We start from the raw sequence: 16,277 nt of genomic DNA, 5'->3' as shown, positions 1-16,277 counted from the left end.
TGCACCCCTTCTTACAAACATGCACACATAGAACAAAGCAAGTAGCAGGTCAAGGCCTGCTAGTTCCCATTATGTATGAAAGGAACCCTAAGAAGCTCCAGTCAACTCTGCACTTGACTGTACAGATTTGTGCTATCCCAGTGCTTTTTATGTTTTGGAGTGTCACTGGGACAGGAAAGCCTCAGAGAGGAACTCAAATGGCAACAGTGTTGAATTCCCTCACGGCTTAAAGACCAGGTAAGGAATCAAAGAAATGACAATAGGGAACTTATTGAGTCTCACGCTCATCACCTGTAAGTGGTGGCATTGCCCCATTTCCAGGATCCTGTCATGCCTTGTGGCGGACCTAATCTCTGTGATAAGCTAAGAGGCCCTGTAGAGCACTTCCTGCTCATTTCTCCCCCCACTCCACAACAGAACATAGCTACCCCTTCCCATCATTCACCAATGCTGCCTGAAGTCCCCACTGAATTTCTTCCACAGTGGAGTTTTTGCTGAATGCTACTGAAGGCTACTTCACATCAAGAATTCTGCAGCATTGTTTAAAAGAAAGGAAAATCTCTTTGCTGAAATCCACTTTCAACAACAAAGCTGCTCAAAGACCATGCAGATACCACTGGAGAAAAATCTCAAGTTTAAAAACAAACATATGTTTGCCAATGAGACGTTTCTGAAGGCACAATATTAATTCCCTGGTGACAATCCTGCCACACATTTTTATAAAGATAATTATATTGTTCCCTGAGAGGCCATCCAAAAATACGTAAATTAGTGCTACCTCCAGCTAATAGTGACAGGTAGGAGGTTCTTCAGCACATACACAGCTTTAGTTACATCATCTCTGGAAAAGTCCTGAGGGATTTAAAACAGTGAAACTATAATTTAGCCAGTCCAAAAAAAAAAGAGAGAGAGAGAGAGCTGTAAACAGATTCACAGAGACAGTTTTATAAGCACAAGAGTTTGTATATTTCATGAGGTAAGCACTATCTGCTTTTTCCACACCCCTTTCCTCTTCCCAACACACCAGGCTTAAAAACAAAATAATGGTAAAAAAGAGGTTTTATATGTATTACATTACTCAGATATCATAATAAATATAATCCTTCTTTCATTCTCTCTTTTCAAAGAAATTTCTGTTTTGAAAACCCTGAAAGTATCAGGCTATTGTTCTACTGACCTAATGGAAGGTTCAGCTCAAAACGTTAACTTCATTGCACAATATCTTTGAAGACCATACTTTGGTTTCCATACTATAATTTCAACTGATGGCATGGGAACATTTATGCACACCCCTGAGATATTATGCAATTTATATTTAGGAGCTGGATTTGCATGGGAGTGTCCATTTCTTTTTTGCTCTCTTTCAAAAAAAACCCATGAAAAAAGTAACCAAGAATTTACACAGACACATTGAGCCAAAATGTCTGTGCATGAAAATCATTACCATAGACCCCTGAGGGATTTACATGGATATCAGCTGAATAGAGTAGCAATAACAATTAGAATGGGGCTGACTTGTTCAGACAAGTGTTGGATGTTTCTCTGCAAAAGCCTGTATGTAGACCAGCAGCAGCCTTTTAGCCTTGCTGACATACAGCTAAAACAGTAATGATGTCATCTTAAGTATTCGGTCCCAGAATAACTATGACATAGAGATATCACCATGTACCAGCATCACAGAATTAACCATTACTTGGCCAATATGGAGTGTCCTTCTCTTCAAAGTACAACATTTTATAAAAGTAAAATTGCGGGCCAAGCATGGGAAATTTCAACCCAAGCAGGATTTTACAGAAAGATCTTCTATGCAACCGAAATAGAGGATTTTGACTGAACACTTTTTGTATCTGTAACTATCCTTGTTGCCACTCAGGAACACTACACCTATCACATTTTGAGAAGGGGTAGGTGTATTCACACTCTACACACAACTGCAATGATATTTGTCCAAAATATGCCTCATAAGGTATCATCTGAAAACTAATAGCACACTGGTCAATACAATTCTCAAATGCATGTGTTAACCTCTTATGTGAAGTTATGAATTCCCTCTGTTGAATGTTACTAGAACAGCTTTAAGAAGACAGCCTGGCCTAGCTAGAGAAGATAAACAGATCTGTCTTAGACAAAGGAATTTGGGTTTATCTCAGTTTACATATTAGCTATAAACAAAGCTATCAAGCAACCCAATGGGAGTTGTCTTGAGCTTGAACATGAGAGACAAAGAATTAACATGGCTCCTGCATCCCAGTGACACACAGGAGACTGAGTCCCCCTTCCTATCTTTGAGAACAATTACAATTCTCTGGGAGTACAAGGAACAGAGAGACTCTCCATCTTTATCTTTCACCTAAGGCAAGGGAAACCAGCACCTGATACTTCTGTGGAAGGTCCTTGCTGAGAGAGAGTCAGCCATGCTGGACCAAGAGTAATTGGTGAGCAAAAGCATCTTAAAAAAAACAAAGACAGTGCCTTGCTAAATAAGTTTTAGACACACATTTTCACTTTATATGTTTGTAACCATCTCTACCTTTTTCCCCCCTTTTACTTGGAATCACTTAACCTATGTCCTGTTGTTAATAAACTTGTTTTATTTTAATCTAAACCAACCCAGTGCTGTGTCTGAATTGAAGTAATTGTTAACTTCAGTTAATATGGGAAAGCATTGGGTGTTGTCTCTTTAAAGGAGCAAACTGACCTTATTTTTAATCTCAGTGTTCTAGGAGAGGGCTGGAGATTTCAGGGCAGATGGTTTTGGGGAAATTCAGGATTGTCGGTGTGTTGGGGCCGTCTTGCCAGGTGTAACCAAAGCTGTTGGAAACCAGGGTAGAGCTGTTGTGTTGTGGCAGGCTGCTGAGGTCAGAAGTGTTCAATTAAGGCTGCACAGCACATAGACACTCGGGATACCACAAGCTTGTCTGCTGACTATTAATGTCCAGGCTATGAGCCACAGCAGCAGTGCATTTAAGGCACCAAGGGTTACAGTACAGGCAGTGCGAAAAGCCCTTGTTGCTATGGATTGCACCCCAAAACATGACAGTAGCACTATGTACTATATAAATTACTGAACTTCCCAGTAACAAACAAGCCGTTTTTCTTAAGATTAATCAGTCACTTGAATAAACCCATTGATCTCAACTCTGTGGTTGTAGGGATGAACGGTACCTATGTGTTGAAGTTTATAGGGACAAGCCCAAGCCACATATGTCCACAATAAAAGCTAAAGTTCCCTTTCCTTTATAAAAAACATGTAATTGTTTAGTTGTATTATCAATTTAAACATCTTAAGTGCCCTTTTTTATTTTGCAGGCACCTGTTCACCATTTCGATAAAGAAACCTGGAGAGAGAGAGAGTGTGTGTGTTTACATCATTAATGTATATCAGTTTTCTAAGTAAATTCACCAGTAGATGCTATAGGAGCGAATTTCACCCCCAATATAGCAGCATTAATGGAATGAGCAGCATGTTCCATTTTCCAACAGCACTGTAGAACTGCTAAACAATTTGGACACTGATACATACTACAAAGCCAACCTAGCTGAAGTCACTTCTCAGATCTGCCCAGCTATGGTGCAAGAATCAGTACGTCACCATTAAGAAGATTTTAATGGGCTTCAGAGACATGTGATAGTATTTATAATCAGCCCTCCTAGACAGTTGTTTGCATACTCCTCCCTGATGCAGTTTCCCTTGAAGAGAGTTGCTACACAATCATTACAAATTGATTGCAAAAGAGCTAACAATCATGATTAAATCATTAAATTCTTGTCTACGCTTCAGAGAGCGGAGAGAAAATTAACTTCCCACCAACCTAATTTTTTCCTGAACATGAAATAATGATTTTCTGCCCATCTAATTACAAAGCCAACATCTGATCAAGTCGGCATCCAGAGGGGATTATCACATGCACAAGTATTAGACCTCATTACCAGCTTGAGTGCAAAATTATTACATCTTGTAATTGGATGGTGAGATTTATATACAGATCGGCCCGGTTTCTGTAAGATTGTAATTACAAGCTTCGTTGGTTAGCTACTTATCACTCAGCACAGAAGAGAGGAAAATAAGCAACAGAAAAAGCATTTCATTAACCCATAACCCTATCAAGGGAAAACCACTGTAACATCCATGTCTGCATTAGGGAGAACAGCTAAACTCACAGATGAAACAATTTATTATACTCTTGGCAAATAGGATTTCATTTTGTTTAACCCCTAAAGAACTATTTTGGTAAACTGTATAAGCAAACCATCCATTTAATACACAACTAGGTTCAATATAGTAATTATAAGGGGTAACTGACTGAAATAAATACTCATCTGCTTAGGGGCAAGGTTATTAGATACACAATTGCACGTAGATCTGAGCATTCACAAATAGTCAGACTAATAGGGAGTTTGCCTTGACTCACATAGGAACTGAAACCCCCTTTGCATAATATTAGATCTGGGCAAGCATGGGAAATCCTGCTAGTGATCAGAGAACACTCTTTAAAATGTTTCTAAGAAGCTCTCCAAGTTTATTAGGGTCTGCGAGGGCAGGACAAGTCTAAGGAACAATTAAAAATATATAAACATTTGAAATGGCTGTTTTGGGGCTGGCAAAAATGTAAATAAATCAAAATATTTGTACAGGAGGAGCCCCAGAGAGGAACCTATTTCAGTTGGATCTTTTATAGTAGCTGGACCTTGAAACAACACTGGCATATCTAAATGTGCACTGTTTAGTTATTGTGGGCACATTTCACTGCTCACGGCCTGCTGAACTGCCACTCTTCCTCTCTCAGGGCCTGATGCAGTGCTCAATTAAGTCAACAGAAGTCTTCCCAGTCACTTCAATGGATCAAGCCCTGAGGTTCTCTGATGCTTATGGGGCTTGACCCACCTAAACTACTTTTTTCACTGAATTCTTCTCATTCTCTTTCTTTTCTCTCTCTCTGCTGCCTCCCACCTGTCTGGCAACAGTGCAGCCCACCCCTAACGCACCTAAAAAATCCTGACTAGAACAGAATCATGTTTACAAGGGCATTCTGCAACATTTCAACAGAGGCAGTGGCCAAACTTTAGGCCTTCATTCTTCCTTTGATGCATGCATGGTAAGATGTGGACAGGGGGAACATCTTCATATCCTGCTGGTAGAGCAGGGAGATGTCTAACTTTATCTCTGTAGAGGTAGGTGAAGCTCAGATGATTCAGGGGTTTAGTGTGGATAAGCGTGCAAACAACTAGATGCTTAGCTGAGGTTAATCCCAATGATCAGGATGTCTCACTCCTGCAGAAACCTCACAATGGTTGCTGATAACTTGAAGAAGAAAGTATCACTGCTGTGCCCTTTATTAGTGCCTCTTGAGACTTCACCACAGTGCAGAGGCCATTAAAAAAAAGTCAACACTTTCTTTTAAAAAATGCTAATTGAATGTTTCTCATCTAGCTCTGGTTTTATTCCAGTTCCGAGAAGCATCCTTAATTTTAAAGATAATTTCTCATCAGAAACTGTGGGCCAGATCCTGCTGCCACTGAAGTCACTAGCTAAGCTCCCATTGACATTAATGATGCAGGATGAGAACCACAATGGATATATTAATATTAACAATGAAGAAACACTCTTCTCTGCAATTAGAAGTAGTAGTAGTTAACATTTATACTAGAGTAGCACCTAGAGATCCCAGTTGGGATCCTCACTGTGCTGGGCACTGTACAAACACAGATAAGAGACAATCCCTGTCCCTGAGGGTTTGCAATCTAACGGACACAAAACAGATGAAATGCAACGGAGAGGGATATAACGTACAAGTGAGTGAATAACAGCTGCTACCCTCATAGGTCTTCAGCTCGGTATATCCTCTTGAATCAAGTTGTTTGGCTGCTAGGTCCTCTCTTCAGTGCTTCCTTAATATTCATATTCAATATCTATCTACCCCTCCAAGGTCTATTTGCCTTCCCTCCATCCTTACTCATTCTAGTCACCCCCCAAAAGCCAAACCAAACACAGAGAATGCAAGCACTTATTTAGCTTCACTTACCAAATAAATAAATAAATAAATAAAAAGAATACATTCATATTTCAAGGGTGGGGAGGGGAGGACTTTACAAAAAGCAAATCTAGCTAGATACAGCTGTTTTGGGTGGGAGAGGGTTGGAGAGAATAAAACTGCAAAATGAATAACTTATGAGAATGCAGCAGATGCAGAGTACTATGGTATCTGGAACAAAGTTTGCATCAGGAGTGTGTGATCAAAAAAGCAAAATTCTTGGGGAAGGAGAAAAAATTAAATCAAAATAATGCTAACAGTGACTATCCAGACAAATATAGCTTCACACAACAGGAGCAATTTCATTCTCAGATCAGTCCAGGAATTCTCTGGATTCACTGAGCTATAGCGCTCACATCAAACCAAGCTCAGTGCCATCAAGCTGAGCTTTCTTAAAGCATCAGAAACACTAGTGCAGTGTAATCCAAGTTACAACCCCTACTCCTTTGTACCTTCTCCTTCTCTGGTCAGAGTCTCTCATTTGAAGAGTTCATCCTCAGTGGTATACCCCCAAAGGACATCTGGCAGCACCTGCCTAACAGGACAAGCCCACCAAGGTATCAGGAGATTTCCAACGTCTTTTCTGCAGCCAAAACATAAGCTTTTTCATTGAGAAATCTTTATGTACCCAAATCTGTATGCATAGAGACATCTGTGTATAAAACAACCTGAGAGGATAATAAAATAGACAAACTGCCTTCAGGGGCAATATCAGAAAAAAATATGGTCTTAGGATAACAACAAATTCATTCGCTTTTTGCATATTTCCCTCATGCCTTAGTTCTTATATATAACATATCTTTGCTTTGTAATATCTCTGTACATGCACACTTAATTAACGCATAAAGAACAACAACAAGAACCAAAAAGACAACATATAAAGCTTGCTCCTGATCTGGTCTATCCAAGTGCAAAGCAGAAACAAGTGCACTGCACTTGTGGGAGTTGCACTTGTGTAAAACTGGTGTGAGCCATGAGTGAATTCTATAGTCCAAACAACCATCACACAATATAGATTTTTCTTCTTTGGGAGATCTTTTATATATTATTAAGTTACACTAAGGCCATACTCGAGCCACTGTGGGTTTTTCCTATTTATTATTATTTGTTTTGCAGAAGTGGTTAGGTGCCCTAGTCATGGACCTGGACTCCAATGTGCTAGGTGCTGTACAAAACACAGGAGAAAAAAGTCCCTACCCCAACCACATTAAAACCTATATATGCAAGTTTCTCATGGAAGGGGCAGGAAACTTCGCAAGCTTTGACTCACCGAGTTTCCTCCTCATTCAGAGATTTGTTTTTCCTAGGAACAGCTGGGCGGGGGTGGGCAGAGACCCTGTGAATCTACATAGTCACCCTGATCCTGTCCATCTATCAAGCTATTTATACTACACTCACTACAATAGTATCTGAACACCTTAATGGACATGTGAATCCCCATGCTCCAGGGCCACACAATAGCAGCTATGAAGGTGGCTCCCTGGATGTTAAATAGAGAGGACCAAGACTTTTTGGAAACCAAAACCAAACCAAAAGATCACCAGAAAACTGCTGCCTGTTTGGAAATGGAAAAAAATTTAACAAACGAGTTAACAAAACCATTATTGCCATTTTTTGGTGACCAGAACACAGGCTTTGGTGACAGAAACACAAAGTGTTTGTTATAAACCGTAATGCTTTCAAGCTTGTTTGCAAAACATTCCATTAAAAAGTTTTGACAAATTTCGAAGAAAAAAAAACAATGGATGTGTTTGATCCCTGAGAAATGGAAACATTAGCTGTTACTTGTGAATCTTTTTTAAATTTTCAACCATCTCTAGTGTTAGAAGCTGATCTCCAGAACATGGCAGCAGCATGCCACAAAGAGCTGCTGATCCCTGGCTCCACCTTCTCCCGTGCCCCAATCTTCAATTTTCATTAAGCCCTGAGCACAGAGAAGCTTCCTCTAGGTCCCACAAAGTGGAAGTGCATCCCACAGAGATGATCTTTCCCTCACACCCCAACCTTCTGTACTCCTTGGACCTTGCTCTTTATTGCCCTACACCACGTGCAACCAGTTACACCCATGCAAAATGACACCATTCTGCACTGGTGTAAGTATCTACATGTGGCATAAAGCAGTAGCGCAGCACTGCCTGGAATCAGTTTGGTTTTGCTCTAGGAAATGGAAAGGAGACTATTACATCTAGGAGGCAGCTGTTAAAGTATCACTCGAGTCCACATATTTTAAAGGTTATGAAAAACCACTGTGTGGCCTGAGCTAAAAATTCATGGCCTCCAAAGTCTCCTTTTAAGAAAGTAAAGCTGCTTTGCCATTTAGGAGTGCTCGAGAAAGCACTCCAGACTAGTAAATATTATATACATACACTTGAGAACACAAAGCCAGCTCTCTTTCAAATGCTGTTAAAATAATTTACACTGAACCAGACACCTTGTATAAACTGAACACTTATTCAGCGTCAAACTATACATCTGAGTGGATAAGTGGATGGATGGGCTGGGCCTTGATCCAGATGAAAATATTCACCATGTAGTTTGAAGCATGTAAGTGCCAGAAGTGCATCTGCAGCAGATCAGCCGACGCAAAGAATAAAGGCTAGCCTCCTGTATCAGCTGAACAAGCCCAGTCCACCTGTTCTCCAGCCGGGGGAGCTGGGCAGCTCTCCTTCAGAATGAGAGTTAATTCAAATGAATGGGGCTCCAAGGTAAAGGAATGGCAACAGCTTGAAATCTGGACAAATTTCAGTTCAGTTCAATCTGAACAGTGAGTTAAAAGGTAGTTTAAATGTCCCTGTCAATCACAAATAGCAATCCTTTTTTGGAGTTTTAAAATGTTTTTATCATCCCTGTTGCTGGAGACACATAGTGACTATCTAGAGAGTGTGTAAATGATATACTTGTAATATAGTACTCCATTACTAGATATCTCTGCATACCGCACACAATTCCTGATAGGCTGTGGTCCCTGGTAAAAATGGGAGACAGAGCTGGAACTAAAGTTATGTGGAAGGCTGTTTGTTGCTGAATACATTTCTCCAGTTTATTCCATATGGCCACAGGAAACCGTGGAAAAGATTATACACAACATTCTTTCAAATACACAAAGTGAACAAATTAATTTGTTTTCTTCAATCTCTTTCAGTTTTAGAGAACTTCAGATGTTACTTGTAAGAATAATTTTTTTTTCTGTCTGAAGTGTGATTTTTAAATTTGCAAGGTCCTTCTAATTCCTTTAGCTAGGTTTGTCTCACAGAAGGCTCTGCTGACCATGGAAATTTCTACAGTCCTAGATCTGGAATGCCTGCTCTATTCTGCATGGCCTAATGCAGCGTGATGACTCAATTCTTGGTCTGGACATGACATGACAAACATTTTTTTAAAAATGCACTTGGGTTTGTTTAGAAAGAATCTTATGGCCCACCCAGCTCTCTGATCCACTTAGTGGCTCTCAAACTTTCCCGACTATTGTACCTCTTTCAGGAGTCTGATTGGTCTTGCGTAACCCCAATGTTCACCTCATTTAAAAACTACTTGCTTACAAAATCAGACAAAAATATAAAAGCGGCACTTTACACTATTACTGAGAAACAGCTTGCTTTCTCATTTTTACCATATAATTATAAAATAAATCAATTGGAATACAAATAGTGTACTTACATTTCAGTCTATAGAGCAGTCTATAGAGCAGTATAAACAAGTCATTGTCTGTGAGAAATTTTAGTTTGTACTGACTTCGCTAGTGCTTTTTATGTTGCCTATTGTAAAACGAGGCAAATATCTAGATGTGTTGAGGTACCACCCCGGAAGACCTCTACAAACCCCCAGGGACATGCATACCCCTGGTTGAGAACCACTGCACTCTAGAGTTGAGACTATTCTCCTGTCATCTTTCTTTTGACTTCTGTTGGGGATCTTGCTCTGGCCTCCCAGATTGTGGGAGACAATGGGACATCTTCAAGGCACATAACCCTTCCTAAACCTCTTACTGGCTGCCAGCTACAAAAAAATAACCCTGTGAAATGTTGGTGTTGCTACTAGCAGAAATTTACACGTCCCACTTTTGTGCATTTTTACATTTTGAATAAATCCCAAAATATTTAGGCTAGTCAAGACTAGAGTGCTTTGCAAGGAACTTCTGAAAAACCTAACAGAACTAGGCAAGTTGGGGATCATGATGGGCAGAGGGAATATAATGCTGCCAAATGCAAGGTGATGCATGCCTAGAACCTATACAGGCTGATCAGATTGAATTTAACTTTGCTACTCAGGACAAACAGCTTAATGTCTTTGTGAGCAAGAAAGAAAAGCATCTGATTCTTATGGTGTGGTGATAAAGAAAAGCAGATAAGTTACGCTGAACTAAGACAAGGATAAAGAAAAATGTAAATATCATACTGCCATTGTATAACCAATGGAACATTGTCACCCAGTACACAATGTCTAGTTAGTTCTGGTCACCTCATCTCGAAAAAAGGACATAACAGTAATATGAAAGGGCAACAAATATATCTGCATGGGGAAGGGTTAGTTTAGGAAGCAGATGGAAAAAAGGTGCCACAATAGAGGCGTACAAAATAATGAATGGCATAGAAAGGGTAAGGGCTCCTCTTTATCCCCTTTCATATATAAGGGCATACAGAACGTCAGGAGATCAAGTTCTCTTTTGAGGTACTTGCCAATCTGTAAAGCCCTTGACCAGCTCCTCAGCTGGTGCAAATTGGCATAGTTCCATTGAAACAAACAAACAAAAAGCTGAATTGTGAGAAATTCGCCTTTCCCTCATTTGAAGTTTCAATAATAATTTGTTCACAAACCTCCCATTGACGCCCAACGCTATTGAAATAAGAGACACTTAGAGAAACCCAAAAAAGTAACTGGTTCTTTTTTAGAATGTCACTGCACACACAGTTCCACGACTATGGATTCAGATAACATCTTGTGTTACTGCAGAACGACATTAGGCACTTTTAAGTTAGGCTCTCTCAATCTGTTGCGTGATGTTTCAGTCTCAGTGTGTCTTCATTTTAAGGGCCTGATCCTGTGGGATACTCAGTAGTTCCAACAAGGGGCCAAGGGCTTATTCTCTGCCATTGAAGCTGAAAGGGTCACATGACTAGGACCCTCAATACCTGGTAAAAATATGATCACCAAGATATTTTGGAAGTATCTCTTGATACCCAAAGTCAAAGCAAACCCTAAATCATTTTTTTTTAAAATGACTGTACCTGAGGATGCTAAACAATCATAGAATATCAGGGTTGGAAGGGACCTCAGGAGGTCATCTAGTCCAACCCCCTGCTCAAAGCAGGACCAATCCCCAATGTTTTTTTGCCCCAGATCCCTAAATGGCCCCCTCAAGGATTGAACTCATAACCCTCGGTTTAGCAGGCCAATGCTCAAACAACTGAGCTATTCCTCTCCACCCCCAACAACATGCATTTGAATATTTCTTGCCATTCATTTGCAAATAAATTCAGCAAAATAAAAACGAATACCTTTAGCAATGGAAGACAATGCTAGGAGCAACGTAGCAGCAGCAAGAGGCTCTTTTTATTTGCCACAGCCACTCATTATGTATCACTCAGAGAAATCCTGCTGTTTTCTCTGTTTGCAAAGAAGCCTCAAGCCTTTTCTCAGCAGCTGTCACTTGGTTCTCAAAAAAAAGGGCCTCTCAGCACCATGGCGATTAAATACCATTACAACTTTCCTCCTTCTGCATACTACAGTAGGCAATCAATATGGGCTTACATTTTATGAGACAAGGAGTTAACTTGTTCAATTACAGTGCAGACAGCTCTATTCTTTTGTAACAAGTAATCTGGATAGGGAAATCGATACTGACAGGTCCGATGCACGCCAGCTAATTTCATATTATCCTCAGCCAATCAGGTAGCTCAGAGTAATAGAGTTGTTGTTACAGTTCATTATGGAGAGGTGGGATCAATATCTGTACAATAAGAGGATTGGCAATGCATCTGCTGCATAAGTAACCCTGAAGGGAAAGGAAGTCCCACCAGTGCAGCAGGCAAACTCTCATTTACATAGCTGGTGAAAACAAAAATGTATGAGAGGTCTCCGCTCCCTGACCTACAATTAAAGATGAAAATGTCCCAGAATGGGAGCAGGATAAACAAACCTCACTCGTCTACCACAGAGATAAAACACAGAGGGGCCAAAGTTGAGTAAAATGTTAATAGAAGATTAAAAGACATGCATATCCTTCGTAGAATGAGATAACACATGCACAAGCTAAATGGATGAGAAACAATCTATTATTTTTGAAGCATTACATTAATACAGAATGTATGTTTGGCAAAATACAAGGAGGGAAGAAAGAAAATATATAATCACGTTCTGATGAATATATTATACACTCTCTCTCTCTTTCATGAAACATGTTTTCTTTTGTGATGCAAAATCCTGTCTACATTACCATTTGTTATGCAGTAGAACAAAAAAGTGGCACAAGTTAAATGCATGAGCATCTTACTCAAAATAAGGGTTGAGGGGGGAGGATGCGCAAATGTGGTATTTTGAAAAATAACGTAGAACACCTATTTTTCCTTTAACTACTTTGTTCAAAAATTTAAAAAGCTCAATAAAAAAAATAAAAGAAAACAAAAAGGTTTTTCACAGTAATGTAAGGTATTGGCTGAAAGTTATATGTTTGCATGAGATAACAGAAAAGCTAATTCTACCTATACTCACCCCTAGAACAATAGGCAAAAGCCAGGTATCTTATAGAGATGTGATATAACAATTTAGATCCACATTTTAAAAAGTGACCTTTAATTTTGGATGCCTCATTTGGGACATGTTGGGTCTTAATTTCAGAAGTGCTGAACATCCACAACCCTTATTAACTTAAAGTGGAGTTGCAGATGCTCATTCCCTCAGAAAATAAAGCCCTAGGGGGTGAAATCCTGATTCCTGACCCTACTGAGATCAATGGCAAAAATGACACTTGACTTCAGTGGGCAGGTGGGGAGGGGCAACACTTTACCCCAGGTGTCTAAAATTGGGCACCCAGAAACCAAAGCATTGAAAACTGGAGGCCATTTAAAAAAAACAAAACGCTTTAATATGCAAGAAAGAACACAGGTCAAGATATACAGTTTGGGAAGATATCCTTATTCCATGAGTGAATTTTGAGACATAACATAAAAGCAAAGGCTAACATTTTTCAAACATGGCCATTGTTTTAAGGTGACTCAGATTTGGGGAGCCCAACTCAAGATGTCCACAGCCAGATTTTTCAAGGTATTTGGTATCTGGCTCCCACTGAAAACAATTGGTGTTAGGCGCCTAAATACCTTTAAAAATCTGACCCTGTGTCCCCCCAAGTTGGGCATTTGAATATGGTGGCATCCAAAATCTGTGGACATTTTTTAAAAAAAAACCTCACCCACGTATTTTCACCTCAGTGATAACTGGAGGTTTAATCTTAAGCGTTTCACATAAAGAGTCCAGTACTGAAAGTGCTCCAAGTACAGAATTACCAGTATCTTCAGTGGAGGAGTTCTGTGCACATAGCCCGTGCAGAACTGGCTCCTCTATCAGGTAGCTTTATGATTCCCTGTGCTGCTGAACTGTTGGCAATTGAGAATTTAGAATCAGATTAATCCTTTCTAATCTGCCCATTTGTGTAATACTGCTGCTTTACTCTTAAATGGTGATTCCCAGTCTACCTTTGAAAAACATTAATGATATACATTCCTTCAAAAGTGGATTTTTCATGCATTATGCCATCATCACTCTTAAAAACATGCCAATTTTGACTTTGATAAACAAATAAGATTACCTCAGTTTTCCTGACCTATTTATCCAAGCCAGAACATACAAGTTTTTAAAGCTATCCATTACTTTCTCGCATATTTTAGTCATGACTCCTTGCAATGTTTGCATAAGGCTAAAAACATTTTTTGGATTACATTCCAGTTTATTCATTCATATTCATATCCCTGTGTTATTGCAGTAATAATCCAGAAAATACCACAACGATGATTTCTTCATGCTATCTGCTTTTTTAATAGGAATTGTAAAATATTTATCATTTACGTCCACTACTAAGAGAAGTGCTCACACAAACTGGAAACTGTACAGTGCTTTAATTTGGTCCAATTTTATTTAATTTAAGATGGTTTTTATGGTTGTTTACAAGTTGAATGGAATATGCCAAGTGGGTTGATACATTATGTTATTCCGGCTCAAGAAACCAGTCCAAACATGCCTTAGGGTCACAAGTGTAAATGAGTTTGGTGGTTTCAACCTAATCCCTGTTGGACATTTATCTACATTAGAAAGAAAAACAAAACAAAACAAAAATGCTACCTAACTTGGTATGCTTCAGCATGATTAGCAGTTTTTGGTTGTTTTTTTTTTTAAACTTACTAGAGGCCCGGGCCTATGGCCCAGGATTTGCAAATCAGGATTAGGGCACATTGGCAAGGCTGGGTGGAAAAGCTTGCCCAGCCCATGTCTGCACTATGCCTGGTTTTCTTGCCACCATTCTCAGTTTCTTATCAATAGTAACATTTATTAATCTCATCCTACTTCCTTCTTATACCTCCCAAAAATTCCTGGTGGCGTGTAACAGTGTTAACATTAATAGCTTTTGTAGAACCAGTATTACAAAATACAAGTTTATATGCCGTGTAGTCATAGTCGTGTCAGTCCCAGGATTATTAGAGAGACAAGGTGGATGAGGTAATATCTTCTATTGGACCAATTTCCACTGGTGAGAGAGACAAGCTTTCAAGCCACACAGAGCTCTTCTTCAGGTCTGGGAAAGGTACTCCCAGGGCCACAGCAAAACACAAGGCGGAACAGATTATGTGTTAACTATTCATGCTAAACAATGTGTTCCACCTTGCATTTTGCTGTGGCCCTGGGAGTTCTTTTCCCAGACCTGAAGAAGAGCTCTGTGTGGCTCGAAAGCTTGTCTCTCTCACCAACAGAAGCTGGTCCAATAAAAGATATTACCTCAACCACCTTGTTTCTCTAAAATACAAGTTAGTCTCAGAGCTGCTTGGTCTTTTATTTTATTATAATCTTTAAAATAGATCACTGGTAGCCTGATCTAATTCCTTGATCTGGCCTGCCCTTGCTTGGAGTCCACTAAGTATTATCGCTTTATGCATGGACACACCAAAAATGCAAGCTTGGGGAAGGGTGCAACATGTATTTTCCCTCTAGAAACCCCACTCAGTCTTCAGAAGACTGACCAACCTCAATTTGTATGATAAACTCAGACACAATAGGGGCCTTGGTTTGTCATCACCTTGCACTTTGTACAGTTGCTTACACCAGTGCAAAATGGGTGCAAACTGCACTAAAAAGTAATGATAGCATTTTACACTCACTTTTGAAAGGTAGCCATTACCACACCAGGTGCATTATGAATCAGGTCCTTGTTGTCCATGGAGAGCCAGTGTGTGGTGCAAACCGCTGAAGGAGTGACTTTAAGGAAAGAGCTCTCCTGACAGATTTCATATGATTCATGTTGCTAAGGAAACCTCCTCTTTTGTCCGTGATGTGGGCACACCAGTTGTCTCATCCAGATCTTGTGACTGCTAAATAATGTGGCCTAAAAGAGATGTATCAGAAAAACAATAGTTGAAGTACCAGGTAAGACTCTTAACTGTGAGATACCCTCTTCGGTCCCCCTATCATATTAATAAAGACAACGGACCATTATTTTTTATTTCTAAAGTGTTGAAAGACCTTACAAGAAAAAAAATGAAATTAAACACATTTTATAGCTAGCTTGCTATATATATTCATATATCCATCAAGGTAGAGATATATCCAGTTACATCCTTTTCATCTGGCATATAGGCAAATGAGATGCAAAGGCAAAAAGAGGAATTACGTATGTTTTAACAGTTATGTATGCTCCTGAGATACCTATGCCTGATTTAACCATCAGTGTAAGAGCATATGAGACAGACTGGCAAATTCTTATCCACCATGTACTCTAGAATAAAAGTAGATCAATGTATATTAGCTGGGAGCTGCCAGCAGCCGCCAGACTTGAGAATGTCTCTGACTGTTCTGGTAAGTGTAAGTGATAAATGTGTGCATTTCTCAGTAAAGGATAAATAGTTCTAACTTGTCCTTAGAGAGTCCTCCTACGTATCAGCATTCCTATTCTCTTGATATGTGAAAGTACAGTGGTGTGACACAAGTACAGGCTAACTTTCATATCATAGCTCCCAGGTGACCAGCATTTTGAACTGTGAAGGC

Source organism: Lepidochelys kempii, chromosome 12, assembly GCF_965140265.1.
Source record: "Lepidochelys kempii isolate rLepKem1 chromosome 12, rLepKem1.hap2, whole genome shotgun sequence".
Taxonomy (NCBI): Eukaryota; Metazoa; Chordata; order Testudines; family Cheloniidae; genus Lepidochelys; species Lepidochelys kempii.
The sequence above is the reverse complement of the archived record's forward strand: the minus strand, read 5'-3'. Positions refer to the sequence as shown.